This window comes from Mandrillus leucophaeus, unplaced genomic scaffold (genome assembly GCF_000951045.1).
Source record: "Mandrillus leucophaeus isolate KB7577 unplaced genomic scaffold, Mleu.le_1.0 Scaffold545, whole genome shotgun sequence".
Lineage (NCBI taxonomy): Eukaryota > Metazoa > Chordata > Mammalia > Primates > Cercopithecidae > Mandrillus > Mandrillus leucophaeus.
The window spans coordinates 539,554-557,503 of record NW_012105864.1 but is presented as its reverse complement, the minus strand read 5'-3'; the positions used below and the strand labels follow the sequence as shown (position 1 = coordinate 557,503).

Here is a 17,950-nt window from a genome sequence, read left to right as displayed (position 1 = left end):
AGTAAAAATATTTTTTTAACTACAAAAGTATTCACAAACTTGGGCTATGAGCAGGTCCCAAAGATATTACTGAACTTCTGGAATAGTTTCATAACATTTTATGCTGCTTTATGGCTGGTCTATTATTTTCAGAATCAATTCAGACACAGTTGTCTGACTGAACAGCTACCGAAGCTCTGGGAGATAGGCCTCAGGGTTTTAGGCAATGCAGGATTCTGCACAGAAAATCAATGCTTTCTTGATTTCCATGGGTCCACAAGGTCCTCCCTGCCATAATGCCTCTTCCCACTCAAGATTTCCAAAGTGCCTGAGACTTCTAGTGACTCTTCAAGTCAGAAGCAAAAAGCAAGGGAAGCTTTGCCTCCATCTTTCTAGTAATATTTCTTCAGCACCTGTTAATAAAATCTGTGATAAAAAGTAGAAATGGAGATGCATTTAGGACTACATCCACACACAGCTTCCCCAAAGCAAAACCCCAACCCCACACGCACTCCCCTCACTGAGCCTGGGACCTCCTCCTGCCTCCCGACAAGGTCTCATTGTCCGTTTGCCGTTTTCACCTCAGAAACTAGGGACCTTCGCCCAGTTTCTCAGAAGAAGGGGTCCTCATTGGCAAAGAAAGTCCCTCCCCTCCCTTGTATCTTTCTGGAATTCTTCTCTGACCCTGTTTCTCCTCTGGTCTCTTTTCTTGCCTTTTTTTTTTCTTTTCTTTGGACAAAATTCTCAAGGGAGGAGCCTCCCTTCACTGGCTTTCCCTTCTCACTTCCCACTCAGTCCTCAACCCACTGCAGGCTAACTTTACCTCGTGATTTCCTCTTTCAGTCACCATTGCTGTGGATTCTAGAAAGACTTCAATGAAGAGTAGTGTAAGTTTCCTCAGTCTTCTCTACTCCATAAGTCCTGTCTTCCCGGGGAGTCCTTGATATTTACCACAGTTCAAGCCTACATCCCTGAGTAAGAAGAATCCGCCTCCACGGAAGGAACAAGAGAACATCCACCAAGCAGGCACCTGTCCAGAACATTCTATCTGGTTGCCCAGAGCAACTCAAGCTCCTCACAGTCTGCTTCACCCGTTTACCTTAGCTACCCGGCCCCTTCAGCATTTGGACTTGAGGCTGCAGGCAGGAATCTTTGTACTGGCCTTCCTGTCGCCAACCAAATTCAATTCACTCACAGGTTCCTTCAGGAAACAAATATTTATCAATCACAGATATTTATCACCATGCCAGGCGTTGTTTTTAGGCAGTGATGATACAATAATGTTCAGAAAAAATAACGGAACTCTTCTTTATCTCTTGGAGTTCACAGGATAAAGAATTACTCAAATAAATATAAAATGAGTGCTAAGAAGAACTACACAAGGTTAGAAGAGTTTACAGTAGAGAGAACTAGCCAGACCAGAAAAGGCATCCCCGTTGACAGTTGAGGCCTAAAGGACAAAAAGGCATCAACAAGACAAAGGTGTGTGGTGGGAGAAAGTTCCAGAAAGGGAATAACACATGCAAATGTCCCAGCTTCTTCTCAAATGATTCATCCAGTATACCCCTGTGATATTATGAAACATGTACATTAGTTTCCATCCACAGTTCATGGCTCATCACTCCCAGGACCCTTGTTATTTCCTAAGTGACTGAAACAGTAAGTATTTCTTCTGTTAAATTATGTGGACTTTGGTCCGTGGTTCCCAAAGCAGCTTTGGAACAGCATCAGAGTGATGAAGGTGAAAGATAGTCCTGTGTTAGAATGTTGGGGCTCTTTAGGCCTCAGAAAACAGAATCTCTCAGGCAGAGCTTTATCCTGCCCTCCTTTTTTGTTGTTGTGGTGGTGGTTTTGTTTTTGTTTTTGTTTTTTAGACACGGTCTCGCTCTGTCGCCAGGCTGGAGTGCAGTGGAGTGATCTCGGCTCACTGCAACTTCCACCTCCCGGGTTCAAGCGATTGGCCTGCCTCAGCCTCCTGAGTAGCTGGGACTACAGCTGCGCACCACCACGCCCAGCTAATTTTTGTATTTGTGGTAGAGATGGGGTTTCACCATGTTGGCCAGGATGGTCTCGATCTCCTGCCCTCAAGTGATCCACCCACCTTGGCCTCCCAAAGTGCTGGGATTACAGACGTGAGCCACCGTGCCCAGTCCCTGCCCTCCTTTTGCCTGCTCCTTTCTCTCCCCAGGACAGGCCATAGAAACTAAGACTATGCTCTCACCTTCCCCTACCTTTCCATAAAGAAATTCTCTGACGTCCATTATCTGATTGTGGGTCACAAGACCCCCATTTCAGAAGGGGTCCTGCCCCATCCCCAGGAGGAAGGAAGCCTGCACAGAGAGGCCAAGAAGAACCTGAAAGGATGGGTCTGGCTGGCTTTCCCCACTCATCTGTTAGCATTAGATCATCCCCTCTGTGGCTAATCACATTTCTCCACATGGGTGTCCACGCTTCAATCACATCTATCCAGTGAAGTATCCCAAAAACGCCCAAGAGAACATGGTAGTGAGAACTTCTGGACAGCTGTTCCTGGAGGGGGTGCAGCAGGGGAGGGCATGGAAGCTCTGCACCCCTTCCTCACCCTCTGCACCTCCTCATCGGTATCCTTGGTAATAGTCTTTCTTTTTCTGTTTCCTTTTGAGACAGAGTCTCTCTCTGTCACCCAGGCTGGAGTACAGTGGTGCGATCTCAGCTCACTGCAACCTCCGCCACCTGGGTTCAAGCGATTCTCTCACCTCAGCCCCCTGAGTAGCTGGGACTACAGGCACACGCCACCACACCCAGATAGTTTTTATATTTTTAGTAGATACGGGGTTTCACCATGTTGGCCAGGCTTGTCTCAAACTCCAGACTTCAAGTGGTCCACCTGTCTTGGCTTCCCAAAGTGCTGGGATTAGAGGCATAAGCCACATCGCATCTGACCTGTAAGTCTTTCTAATAAACCAGTAAATATAAGTAAGGGTCTCCCTGAGTTCTGTGAGACACCCTAGCAAATTAACAGAACCCAAGGAGAGAGTCATGGGAACCCTGATTAATAGCCTGTTAGTCACAAGCGCAAATAAAGTGAACTGGAGCTTGCGACTGCCATCGGAAGTGGGTGATGGCGGCGGTCTTGTGGGACTGAACCCTCAACCTGTGGAATCTGGTGCTATCTCCAGGTAGATAAGGTCAGAAGTGAACTGGAGGACACCCAGCTGGTGTCCACCGCAGAACTGATCCCTTCTCTGTATGTGTGGGAAAATCCCTCACACATCTGGTCACAGCAATTCTGCGTTGATTGCTGTCGGGTAAAAACAGAGGAAAACAGTTTGTGTTTTTTCCACTCAGAGCTCTCCCCTTAGGGAGGTTCTCTACTAAGTTATGTTCCTTTTTTAGCATATTATTATTGACTTCTAAACTAAATAAAGGCTCCCATTGCAAAATCAGAGCAACGATTATTTTTGAAAGACCAAGACTGAACTATGAAATAACGAAGGCCTCACTTTTAAATTATTTACAAAACAAATAAATAAAATACGGACCAAAAATATTTGTCTCTACTTCCATAGCCTCGTTTATGTGCGGCTTGCATCTTTTTTAAACTAAGGATTTATATCGAACTGTTGGAAGCTTTCGCTTCTCATCAACTTCCCGACAAATTCTGCTCAGAACAGCTGCTACCATAAAATTTAATTTGCTACTTCCCAAAAAAGTCACTTCGGTGTAAAATAACTTTGCCTTCCTGCTAATATTTTACAACCAATTAAAGCTGAAATGATGGCTGGGAGTCTACCCAGTGAGGCTCCAACCACGGACTTGCACAACTACAGTATGTGAAGAAAAACATGAAGTCACATGTGCTGAAGAACATACAATATATCTCCAAACATATGCACTGCCAAGAAAAGAAACTGGTGGGGTTGTTTGGCAAATATAAAAATGAGATGTGAAAACTTCAGAATTATTATCTGTGTAAATCCATTTCCATGTTTCAAAAGTTTAAAAGACAGAATCATTACATGTTCCTAATTAATCTTTATAGTAATCATTCTTTGCACACCTTCTGTACAAAAGTCACACCCGAAGCCAACAGCCTGGCACACCACGTTATGGCATTTATTATGAGCTCACAAAATGAAAACTTTCTTCAGATGTTTTCCTAGGTGTCCAAATAGTACAAGAAAATTAATAGGAAGTGGAATTTCGCCAACTTCTTCAACCCTGGCTGCAGAACAAGGTCCCGTTGTCGAAACTCATTCACACCAAGGTGGTGCTCGATGTTCAAAAGAGGTGACAGGAATGTTTCCTCAGCCAAGCCAAGGAAAATTAATGACCACCACTCAGAAATATACACACTGTTAGGGCAATTCCCTGACCTCTGGTCATCACTGAAGGGCAGAGACGGGAAGGATGAAATGAGGGAGAGCAAAGAAAGGAACTGAAGTCATTTTTGGAGAAATAAACAAGACTCAATTCTTCTGCAGGATTTTTCCAAGTTCCCTCTAAAGCAACCTAGGCTGAAATTATATTCAGGAAACAAAAGATATGTTTTCGCACATATAGCAACGCACACCATGTAATTCACCCTGCTTTAGTCAACGGTCATGACTTTGTCACTGATGATGACAGAAATCTCCTGCGTCATCACTTTCTTCTGACACTCATGTGTAGAAACTTCCAGGGGGTCCAACTCGCTCAAGGACCATAGCCTCATGATAACTCTTGGTTCACTTTAATGACAAAATGCACTCTTGTTTACACCCAAGGGGATATCATTACAGTAAATATGTGACTGTCCCTTTAGCGCGAGCACACACACACAAAAGTCCTTTTTTAGCCCATTAGTGCTTTATTTTTACAGCCAGGCAAAGTGAAAAAAAAACTAAAACCCTAAGTCACACATCACGTCACTCCTCTGCTCAACACCCCAGCAGCTGCCCCCTTAGTCAGAGCTGCCTGGATTCTGCAGTCCCTGTAATGGTTTACAGGCCTTGTAGGGTCCCCATTGTCCCTTGGCCCCTTCCTCCCTTCCACACAGGCTTCCTGCCTGGATTGCTTTTCCCACATGCCCCAGGTTCACTCCGTGCCCTTGCTATTCCCTTGCCTGTACCAGGTTTTACTCCAGTGTGAGAACTAGACTTCCCTGACCAACTTATGCAAAATTGCAAACTCTCCTCCTACTCCCTGCCCAACCTAGTGAAACTTACCCCTTCCCCTGCTCGATTTTTCTCTACAGAATGCATCCGTTTCTAATATTTTACTGATTGTTTTGTTTTGGGTTTTGTCTGCTTCTTTCCACTAAGAAGCTCCACGAGGACAGGAATTTTCCTCTACTTTGTTCACTGCCGCATTCCAAGTACTTAGGACAGCGCCTGGTTCATAGGAGAGGCTCTTTCAATATTAAGTAAATAAACAAATGAATTCCATCATTACTGAATAATAAATGAAGGAGTGAGTGCATTTACACTATCCAGAAATGGGACAGAGAAGGCAAGCCTTCCAGGGCCTGCGAGGAATGTAGACAGAGTCAAGTCTGATCTTACTTCCACCCAACACAGCTCAATCCATCATGGATTCTCTTTCAGGCTCATCCGTCTGGCCACTCCTTGACTTCCAATGATCATTAACGAATCTCATAGATTGGGCCCCAAGGACAGTGACTCCAGTAAAATATTTTAAAACCATTAGTACCAAGAATTCCAAAGGCATCCAATGAGCATCTCCTCACCTCCATTTCCCAATGTTACACAATGCCCCCGGGCTATTCATCACATCACAGGCTACAAGGACAATAGTATCCAACACTGACAAAAGTCAACGTAAATCCATGGGACACTGAGATGAAAGGATCACCTGAGCCCAGGAGTTCAAGGTTACAGTGAGCTATGATTATGCCACTGCACTCCAGCCTAGGAAACACAGCAAGAACTTGTCCAAGAAAAAAGAAAAAGAAAAAAAAAATCCAGAGTAACAAAAGCCAAAAAGAAACAGGAAGAGGATAAAATTTCATCCAAACTTCTAACTATTCTGCCCAATTGCACATCAAGTAATATTATACTTGGTTCAAGCACAAACTCCACTCTGAATTTCAGAACCTCAGAACAGTAATTTAACATTCTATTTAAAGAGAAAAGAAAGACTAATGAGTCAAGCTGTAGTCCAGAAATCCAATGACCGCATTATTTTCCTTCTTTATTCTTCTAAAGTGAAGAGTGCCCTTGAAAAAAACAACTGTACATCAGTTTCCTTGTTTGTAGCAACATGAATAATAGAATAACCCCACAGAAAACCAGCACCACCTTATGTACTTACAACCAAAGTCTTGGTCTCCTTGGTCTCAACCTCCATCTTCAGACTTGGTGGATTTTATCTGACTGAGAAACTCGTCTCCCAGGCCAAAATTGTCCACCCCACACCATGAGCCTTCTAGCTCACAACTGTGCAATGGCCGTGAAAATACGTAATACTTAGGGGTCAGGCACTTTCTATGCATTATCTCTTGTAAACCTCTCAACAACTCTTGGCAGTAGATGCTATTATTCAATATTATCTCCCATTTCACAGATAACGAAATTGAGGTTGAAGAGATGAAGTGGTTCCCCATGTGGGTCTAGAGCTCAAAAAGAAATGAGTCTGGCTCTTAATGCCCACGCTATACAGCAAGGCTGCAAAGACTCTTGTATTTCAAATTTAAAAAAATTTTTTAAGACGGAGTTTTGCTCTGTCATCCAGGCTGGAGTGCAATGGTGAGATCTCAGCTCACTGCAACCTACGCCTCCCAGGTTCAAGAGATTCTCCTGCCTCAGCGTCCTCAACCTCCTGAATAGCTGGGATTACAGGCACCTGCCACTACACCTGGCTAATTTTTTGTTTTATATATATGTGTGTGTGTGTGTGTGTGTGTTTGTATATATATATAGGTTTTTTTTGTTTTCGTTTTTGTTTTTTGAGACGGAGCCTCACTGTATCTCCCAGGCTGAAGTGCAATGATGCAATCTCAGCTCACTGCAACCTCCACCTCCAGGGTTGAAGTGATTCTCCCACCTTAGTCTCCTGAGTAGCTGGGATTACAGATGCACACCACCACAACCAACTAATTTTTGTAGTACAGACGGGGTTTCACCATGTTGGTCAGGCTGGTCTCAAACTCCTGACCTCATGATCCTCCCTCCTCAGCCTCCCAAAGTGCTGGGATTACAGGCGTGAGCCATTGTGCCCGGCCGTAAATTAAGTTCTTAAAATAAAAGCATATACAGAAATAAATGTAAGCCTTTACATCTTAAAAGTAAGACGTAGCACCTCGTTATATTTGTTAAATGATGCAAAATGAAATAAGACCACATGAACAAAATAGAAGGGGCAAAATAGAGAAGTTCATAATGAATACAGACATGATATGTATATTTTTCAGAAATCTATTCCACCTGATTCAGTGTTTTTGGGAAACTGTGTCCTAAAAATTGGCTTAATCATAGAGAATGATTCTGCAGTTCAGAGAGGAACTTCTCATTTTATTAATACCATATAGAGAATAAATTTTCTTTAAAGCAAACACTAAAGTCAGATTTAAAAGTGAGTCACAGGCTGGGCGCAGTGGCTCACACCTGTAATCCCAGCACTTTGGAAGGCCGAAGCAGGCAGATCACCTGAGGTCAAGAGTTCAAGACCAGCCTGGTCAACATGGTGAAACTCCATCTCTACTAAAAATACAAAAATTAGCCAAGCATGGTGGCATGTGCCTGTAGTCCCAGCTACTCGGGAGGCTGAGGAAGGAGAATCGCTTGAACCTGGGAGGTGGTGGTTGCAATGAGCAGAGGTTGCGCCACTGCACTCCAGCCTGAGTGACAGAGTGAGACTCTGCCAAAAAAAAAAAAGTGAGCCACAATGGAAACAAGCTATAACATTAAATTTTCATGTCTTTGTGCTCGTGGGCCTCAGTAGCACCTGTGTTTAGAAATTCACAATATGAAACAGAATATGGGAAAAGTAGCACAGCACTCAAAACCAGCAGCACAAACTCTCCACATTATTCAAAATGTTAAAGAGATGCTGGATGCACACTTTCCTCAATTATCAACATTATAAAATAAATCTTCACAGACTGGAGTCTCTTTATCGCCTTTCTTTATTAACTCTTATTCCAAATCCAAATCTTACACAAAATCTAAAATAATTTGACAATGCAATCCAATTTGAAATACATACAGGAGTACTTTTTGAATTTTTTATTTTTAACCTTTGTGGGTACATAGTAGGTGTATATATTTGTGGGGTACATGAGATGTTTGGATACAGGCATGCAATGCATAATAATCACATCACAGGCTGGGCGTGGTGGCTCACGCCTGTAATCTCAACACTTTGGGAGGCCAAGGTGGGTGGATCACAAGGTCAGGGGTTCGAGATCAGCCTGGCCAACATGGTGAAACCCCATCTCTACTACAAATACAAAAATTAGCCAGGTGTGGTGGTGCACACCTGTAATCCCAGTTACTCCAGAGGCTGAGGCAGGAGAATTGCTTGAAGCCAGGAGGCAGAGGTTGCAGTGAGCTGAGATCTCACCACTGCACTCCAGCCTGGGCGACAGAGTGAAACTCCGTCTCAAAAAAAAAATTTTTTTTTAATAATCACATCATGGAAAATGGGGTATCCATCCCCTCAAGCATCTATCCTTTGAGTTACAAACAACCCAATTATATTCTATTAGTTATTTTTAAATGTACAATTAAGTTATTATTGACTATAATCACCTTGTGGTGCTATCAAATACCAGGTCTTATTGATTCTAACTATTGTTTTGGTACCCATTAACATCCCCACCTCCTCGCCACTCTCCCACTCACCTTCCCAGCCTCTGGTAACCATCCTGCTACTCTCTAGCTCCATGAGTCCAATTGTTTGGATTTGTGGATCCCACAGATAAGTGATAACGTGCAATGTTTCTTTTTCTGTGTCTGATTCATTTCCCTTTTACATACAAGTACTCTGGAAATCTTGAGTGCTGTGCCTATAATAAGGTAACACTTCAACTTTCAAACGCACATTCAAAACCCAGGTAATCACTGGTAATCACTGCATTGCTATAGCTCAAACAATTGACACACTTGAAAAGGCCAGAAGAGTGAAATAGGGAAAACATTGCCTGGGTCCACAAAGAAAACTGACTGGGCAAGGGAGGTGCGTTGGAAAAGCACTATCACGTGGTCATTCATGTTTCCATTTATTGAGCTGTGCCCAGTTCTTTATAATTATCCATTTTCTCTTTGCCTCCTCACAATCAATTGCTCTGCAGAGATTAACCCCCACTGCATGACAAGAACAGAGGCCGCAAGAGGTGGAGTTGACCCCCGCCTACTGATCACTGCCACCCCTCAAAAGCAATATGGGGAACAGCCCTACAGTCTCCAGCAGGGCCCAGACCCCATATTTCAAAACAATGGTTCATAGAAAAGTTAAAAACATCCATCACACCACAAGTGCTGAATTTCTGGCCACTCAAGTGATAAAATAGAAAGAATCAGTAGAACCTCCAAGGAAAGAAGAAAACTGCTGGCATTCATTTATTGGGAGACAGGAGGAATTCTAGTCATGTAATTTGCGAGAAGTAGCTTTGCCCTTTCTTTAAAGACCGGGAGAGTTTTCTATTTGGCATCTTTTTGGTGTGGTTGTAAACACGGGGCAAAAAAGTACAAATGTGCTTTTGTACAAATGGACAAAGAGTTATCAAAAAATTAACAGTATTTAGGAGGCATTGAAAGCTAAGATCTGATTATGAGGAGGAAAAGAGAGTAGTGTGTTTGGGATTTGTTTTCAAAGTCAGGAGAAAGCATGGAAGAAGAATGCTGTTTTCAAAACACACATTAATTCAATTGATGGATCAGATTTCTATCAGGTAATAAAGTTCACCTGGGAGAAAAGGCTAACCAGGGAGCATGTCTACTGGAAACAAAGCAAGACCAACCCAGTTCTTATCACAGGACATAACTATGCTGCCTTCGTGCTTTTTTTTTTAGGAGCCCATTACTTATGTATTAAAAAAATGGCAATTACAAAAGTCTATTTCACTCACTCTGGAAATACGGATACAATCCTTCATTACTTAATAAAATAATAAAAGGAGTTTTAAGAAAGTGAAGCTATCTGAGAAAGTTTCATGAGAAAATTAATAATTAAATTTTGAAATTGAAATGTAAATCCTAAATTGTAGGAATATTAAGATTATAAATCTCCACACCAGAATCTCTACATTGAACTAGAGCCAAGGTCACAATCGTGCGTTTTTCCCCCTTCTTTTTAACATAAAGCAAGAACTATGTCATTTTCTGTAAAATTTTAAACCATATTTCTTCTTGCCATTTGAAACTGAAATTCATTTCCTTATGAATATTTCGATACCATTCTCCTACAAGCAAGAACAATCTATCAGAGAACAATTTTCTAATTGTTTTACAAGCTTACAAAGCACGTAATGTCACAAAGTAAAGGTCCTGGGTGAAAGAGGAAAAGGTTATTACTCCTTGAAAATATTAGTGAAATCACGAAGACACACATGTCAAAGGAAGAAACAGATACTGTGGTCAACTTGTAATTCAGAAAAAGTCTCTGTTAGTCTTTTACTTTTTTTTAACACTGATCTTTTATAAGCTTTATTAAGGTATCATTGATATACAAAAAATTAACAGCATTGAGGCCAGGTGCAGCAGCTCACGCCTGTAATCCCAGCACTTTGGGAGGCTGAGGTGGGTGGATCACTTGAGATCAGGAGTTCAAGACCAGTCTGGGCAACATGGTGAAACCGTCTCTACCAAAAATACAAAAAGTTAGCTGGGTATGGTGGCACATGCCTGAACGACCCAGCTACCCAGGAGGCTGAGGTGGAAGGATCACTTGAGCCTGGGAGGCAGAGGCTGCAGTGAGCCGAGATAGTGCTACGGCACTCCAGCCTGGGTGGACAGAGCAAGATTCCATCTCAAAAAATAAAAAATAATTAACAGCACTGAATTTGTTTTAAAAAAAATTTTAAGTTCACTGTGTATATATTTCCTTTCTTCTCTAGCATCAAAAACAGTTAATTTTGCTCTGCTTGACTTTTCTTAGTGAACCTGTTGGAGTTGAATTGTGTATGTACTAGAGTCCAAAAAGTGTGTTAGAGTCCTAACCCCACAGACCTCAAAATGTCACCTTATTTGGAGATAGGGTCTTTGCTGAGGTAATCAAGTTAGAATGAGGTCATAGGTGTGGCCCCTAATACAAGATGGCTGGTGTCCTTAGAAAACAAGATTAGGAAACAGACACACATGAAGTTGATGTGAAGACACAGGGAGAAGATGGCTGGCCACCTATTCAACAAAAGCCAAGGATAGAGGCCTGAAACAGATTCTTCCCTCACAGTCCCCAGGAGAAACCAACCCTGCCGACACCTTGATTTTGGACTTTTAGTCTCCAGAACTGTAAAACAACAAATTTCTGTTATTTAAGCCACCCCATTTATGGTACTTTGTCACAGCAAGCCTAGCAAACTATGACAGAACCTAACAGGCCTTTTTATTTCGAAGTTTTTACAACCATCCTGCACTCATCCATATGAGGATTTTGCCAGGAATTAATGTCACATTAATTAGGCTGTAATTTCTACAATCTGTCTCTTCCTCTTTCTAAAACTTGGGATGTTTTCCCATCCCCAAAGCTTTCTTTTGCTGACAATTTCTCAAAGAGAATAGGCAATAGTAATAACAGCCAACTTTTATACGGTGTCTACTATGTATCAACTATTTACATAGATTATCTTATTTATTCCTTGCAGTAACCAGAAGAGGTAGCAAATACTATTATTATCAGCAAGTGAGACACAGAATGCCCATTTTGCAGATGGGATAACTGAGACAACATCACCATTTTATAGGTGAGGAAACTGAGGGACGGCGAGGTAAAGTAACTCAGCCTCAGCCCCAGAAGGGAATGGTCCCTTCACTCCCCCACCACATCCACTCTCACTGCTAAGGGACATGATTCCAGCATTTCAGTTCCAGGACCACATCTACAGGGTTTTCGCAGGTCCCTAAGATGCCACCCTCTGGATGGAGCGATTCCAATCTCTTTAACCCAATGCAAAATGACTTGATGTTGTCTGACTGCTGGCTCTCCTAACTTTTACTTTAATTTCTTAATGATGTTTTTGGATCTTTTCTAGTTGTAAATCTATTCTTCTCAGTTGAAAGGATAAAAGCTAAAAAGGAACTGCATAAAAGCTAAATAGGATTTTTTCCTGTCATCGTTTATTATCACAATTATCCTCCCTAAGCCAGGGTTCCACTGTTTTCTTAGAATATAAGTGCTTTTGAAACCCACTTTGTCTTTAGAATTGTCACAAGCCATGGTTTTGGTTTTTCGGATCCCTGTCTTACTGTGTCTGCCATCTTTGAACACTCAGTCATCCATCTTTTAAACTGTGTGTTAGGCTAATCTGAGCTTAGAAAGCTCCCAAGGGATGTCCTATGATGCTTTTGCTCCACACTTTTTTTAAAGATGTGTTCCCCCTTTCTCTCTCTGAAATAATTAACACTTTTCAATCAGGATTTTATTTTTCAAAGTCTTCTATCTCACTTGAGCCACCTTTTTTTCTTATTCCTTCTTTTGTTTATTCAGTAAATCTTTATTAAAAATTAACTGTGAGCTAAGGACTAGACCAGTCACAGGGATATGGCACACTTCATTTATCTCAGAGCTTCTGAGAACCTAAGATTTCTTGAACAAGCACAGCCTTTCCTTCTTCCCCTACACCGTGTGAAGGCTTTCTTCAAAGTCTGGGTGTGGTGTGACTCCTTTTGCTCTTGTGAATTTCAACATGACAGAGACCACTTGTTCTAAAGTCCTCACAACTGCTACTCCATCAACCAATTCTTACTTGTTTTCCAAATTAAGCGCAAAGCAGCTTGAAAGCAGTGACATTGTCCACAGAAAGCAAAGCAAGAAACCAACTGGTATTCTCTCTTAAACCTTCAGCAGGTAGTTCATTGAAAAAACCTCTGTGACATTTCCATTCTGGACAAGAGGCACATGGTCTGCCCAGCAGCAGGGCCACCTGTTTCCCTTCTTTTCCTTCTCACTCAAATGTTCTCCATCATCTCTCCACCATCAAGATTCTTTCTTTCTATTCATGGGTTCACCTCCTAGACATGTTTCTCTTTTAGCGTACCAAGCCTCTCCACTGTCACAATTGAATCATCAGCCTGTCCTCATCCCACGTTGGCAAAACTCCTAGACCTTACCTGTCCCCTGACATGTCTATCTATGCGTTGGTAAAGACAGGTGAGGTTGTAAACACTCCCCTGCGGGTCTCTTCTGAGAATTACTTGATCCTTCCTCTATTCAGGGTCTTCTTTTATGTTACCACCTGTTTTCTCCTGCTAGGGAATTAATTTTTAAATCCTGGGTAACAATTGTTCCTGACCCACCGCTACAGACCCAGAGAAAGAAGCCAGACTTGGGAAGCTTGCTATCAGATCAGCGACTGCTGTCTCCCATTCAGAGTAAAGGTTCTTTTACAGCCAATCAACACATGTTTATTCAGTCCCTATTATATACTCCTCACTGTATAAAGAAAAAAAAAAAAAAAAACCAGTATGCTTTTCTTTCAACGTCTGCCAAACTGCCATTCTGCAGGCCACCTCCTGGGCAGCAGCCCCCGTGTGCAAATCTTAAGTGCTTTTTACGGGCCACTCAGCCCTGCAGGTATATATGACACGAGAGGCACACAAATAAACTGGCTTCCTGACTCCCAGCCAATTAAACCTGACATTACATAACTACCGTTTTAAAAAAAGACCACAGAGGCAAACCCTCTAAACAGAATTTTCCTTCTTTAGTAGCCTCTGAGGAAGAACTGTTCTAATACGGTGTTTCTATTCCTGATAGGAATAACCCTTAATTATTACGTGCCTTAAGCATTTAGACATTTTAAAATAGAATTCCCCTTAATGTTAAGAGAATCAGAGAACTACGTCACTGGCAACAGAAAAGACTTCAAACAGAGAGAAAGAGAAATGGAGAGATGGTGCGGTGGGGGAGGGTTGGGTTGGGGGAGAAGCACTGATCCTACAGAGTTATTTTTAAAGTTCTGGAAATGTGGGAGAAAAGGCAGAACATTGAAGGAAAATCACATGAGAAAAGAAGATTCTTCCACGAGAGCCTGTTAAGACCTTTCATTCATCAGGAATTGACCATTAATCCCTGATTAAATTTAGTTTCAGGAAACGAAGCCATCAAACTTATTTCCAGGAGATACAAAAAACATGATATGCAAGTAAATGTATATATGGCCTGATGTGTCAAACACGTGGTTCACTCGTAAGACTTTGAAAAACAGTCGTAACAAAGTGATTTTTATAAACTACCTTTGTAGACAACATTATTCTTGTCATCCTTTGTTCCATTGCATGTCAATGACCAGTAATCCAGCTATAAATTTCAATATTTCACCTAAACAGAGGAAGTGTTCGCTACTGTTCGTGTGCATTATCAGTCCAAGCATGGCGAGCAACAGCTGGGATCGCCACACAGATCCTCATGGAAAGATATGTTTATTGCTTCTCTTTTTTTTTTTTTTTGTTAGAGACAGGGTCTTGCTATGTTGCCCAGGCTGGTCTTGAACTCCTGACCTCAAGTGATTCTCCTACTTCAGCCTCCCACAGTGCTGGGATTACAGTCGTGAGCCACCACACTCGTCCTCTATTCCTTCTCATTGAGTCAGCTTTCTTGGCTGAGGATGCCTAGAATAAGGCTAAGCTGTATCACTCAGACAGCCAAAAGAACTCACCATGCCCCCAGCAAACCTAGATAGGCAATCTGTTCCAACAGGGTGGCAGTTTCTGAGCACACAGCATGTGTGCTGTGTAGACAACGGCAATTAGGACCATTCCTGACCTCAAGAATGTAATTTGCCAATAGGACAGACTCATGTATCAATAAAAACAAAATCTAGAGAGTTATATTAAGAGTACACCCATGATTAGTGCCCCCACCCCTTCCTGTTCACAGGCAGCAAACTATTTCTAATCTTCCCCAACTTCTATTGACTGACTGGGGATGGTGGATTTTAGGCCCTCATTCATGTCCTGATGGCATAGGAAGGCTCAGGATGTAAAGAGGCAACACAACAAAGGTAGCTTTGATGGCGACAGCATGAAGCATGCCTGTTGTATAATAAAGAATTTGAATGGCCTTTGTCCCTGGTTCCTGGGAGGCATACTCTAAATACTTGAAATTTCCCAAGTAATTGGAATGTCTTTGTTATTCATGAGCTCCTTGGACCATATCTAAGGGGACGTGATCAAGGTGGCTCAGTGCACCAGAAAAATCAACTCTGTGATTAGAGGGTTGGTGCTTTGAGCCGGATGAGATCAGTTGACCTTTTCCAGGGAAGAGAGGGGGCTGGAGATTGAACAGTCACATCACCAATGAGTCAATCAATCATGCCTACATAATGAAACCCCAATAAAAACTCTGGACACCAAAGATTGGTGGAGATCCCTGGTTGATGATCATATCAATGTGCCAGGAAGATAACACATATTGATCCCATAGAGCAAGGACAGAGAAGCCCCACATCTAGGATCCTCTGTCCTTGCTCTAAAGATCCTTGCTCTAGGATCCTCTCAAACTTTGCCCTAAGTGTCTCTCCATCTGGCTGGTCTTGGTTTGTATCTGTTATGCTAAAACAATCATCTTAGGTACAGCACTGTCCTGAGCCCTGTGAATTGTTCCAGCTAATTATCAAATCTGAGGGGGTTGTGGGAACTCTCAGATTTGCAGCTAGTTGGTCCAAAGTGTAGGTGACCTAGGGACTCCTGGGCTTGAAGTGAGAGCAATTTTGTTCTGTGCCTTTCACTTGCAGAGTTGATGCTAACTCCACATGGCTGGCATCAGAGCATTGCAGTTTTGTAACACCCGTTCTCAATTCCTTACACACTTGCTCTTTAAAACACAAAGTAGTCCCTTCAAGGAGCAAAGCTCTTGCAGGCTGACTTGACCTCCCCTACCCCAATCCACCTCCCACTCCAGGCTGAGAACATCTACGGTCCAATCTCAGCAGGAAACCAACTCAAATGGGAAGACAAACACGGCCATAGTACAAAGCAGGCTCTTTGATAGGTGATATAATTGAGGCATAAAAAGTACAATGAATCACAAAGAAAGAGTTCAGTGATTGAGAGATTCAGAATATCTTTGCAAAGGTAGGCATAGCCTTACAGATGTGCCTTAAGGATCAAAGTCACTTCAGTGCCAGAGGGCATAAGAACAGCATGAGTAAAGGGTCAAATCACTGTGTCTAGTTAATAATGATTAAAATTATAAACATATCTAAATTGTATTAATTCCTTACCATGTGCCTGAAACTCTGCTAAGCTTATTATTAGATTGGATATTCCAATGAATCCTTAATCCTATTAGGTAGAGTCTATTATACCCATTTTACAGATGAGGATACTGAGGCTTAGATTAAGAAATTTGGTGAAGGTTTCAAAGCTAGCAGCCCAGTATGGCTGGAGAGAAGGAGGTTAAATGGAAGTGGATAGAGGAAGGTAGACTGTGAAAGGCTCTGAATGTCTGCTAGAAACCCAATTATTTCTCCTATAAGCAATAGGGAGCCATCAAAGGTGTTTGAGCAAGAGAGTAGTATAATCAGAACCACGTTTTCAGAAAATAACTGTGGTGGCAGGAAATGCATGAAGCTCAGGAGACTGGGCAGATAGTGGGGAGAGTAGGCAGGAGAAGACATGCAGGTTATCCAAACAGGCCATCAAAAATACATCTACTTACAGGGCACGTCTTTCTGCACTGATGTATGCGTTTGCTGCAGTGTTCTTGCCACTCCCGTGCATTGCCTGAATTTGCTGGAATTCACACTCTGGATCAATTAAAGGATTAACGGATACAGGAGTCAAATTTTAAAACCAAATTCAATATTGGCAGGCAACCGTCTAACTCCCACTGCACATCCCAGATCTATAGACCCTTGGCTGAGTTCAGCCATCCTATTTCTCCAAGCTCTCTGTGTTTGGTTGCACCTGCCTTTGATGGATAATGAGCATCAGAGTGCCAATCAAAGATTTTTATCCAAATGGTTTTTTAGACTGCTTAGCTGATGCAGAAGTACAACAGACCACCAGTCTGGTTATCGATTAGATGCTATTCAAGAATGCACACATCGAACTAGTTCTCTTCTGGCTCCTCCTAGAATTCAATAAGGATGAGTCAACAGAGAGTGTGAAAAAGTAAACAGAAGTCAAACGCAAAGCAACTCTCTCAAAGACTCTGCTAAGAAAATTGCACAGCTAACTAGAAATAAAATTAATACGGGATTTCCAGTGATGGAAGAAACAATCATTGCCACTTAAACCTGGTCCTTCTCACAACTTCCAGTTCTCATGGTTAGGTCTGTGCCCTATCTAGGTTCAACTAGAGAGGCCTGAAGAACTGTTAGACCCATTAGCAGGACTTTGCTGAATTCAAATAGCCAAGCTGAGCATGGAAGAAATCAATAATCATCATTTTACTTAGTTCCTAAAACGTTCTGGGCACTCAGCTCATAAATATTATTCTAGATTCCACGCTAAAGCCAAGGTCTCCTAAGGCTAAAAGCCAAGGTCTTCCTATTAACACTAACTGTAAAAACTGAAACAGAACAGAAAAGTAATTGATTTATCCTTCCTCTAGAGACTTAAAAGAGTTCTAAGCCCTTGAGGACAAGGGTGCCATGCATGGCTATGTCTGTATCTCTCTGACTCCCTGATGTCCTAGGAACCACTCTGTAAAGCACTCATCTGAAAACATTTAAAGAGGACCCACTGACGGGGCGCCGTGGCTCACGCCTGTAATCCCAGCACTTTGGGAGTCCAAGGCCAACAGATCACGAGGTCAGGAGATTGAGACCATCCTGGCTAACATGGTGAAACCCCATCTCTACTAAAAATACAAAAAATTAGCCGGGCGT

General features: G+C 42.2%; 1 protein-coding gene across 1 annotated transcript in view; it reads right to left on the bottom strand.

Annotated features, from left to right (window-relative positions):
- The window catches only part of NEBL (nebulette), a 389,368-nt gene that overhangs the window by 362,584 nt on the left and 8,834 nt on the right, over positions 1-17,950 (bottom strand). The gene's annotated exons all lie outside the window — the stretch shown is intronic.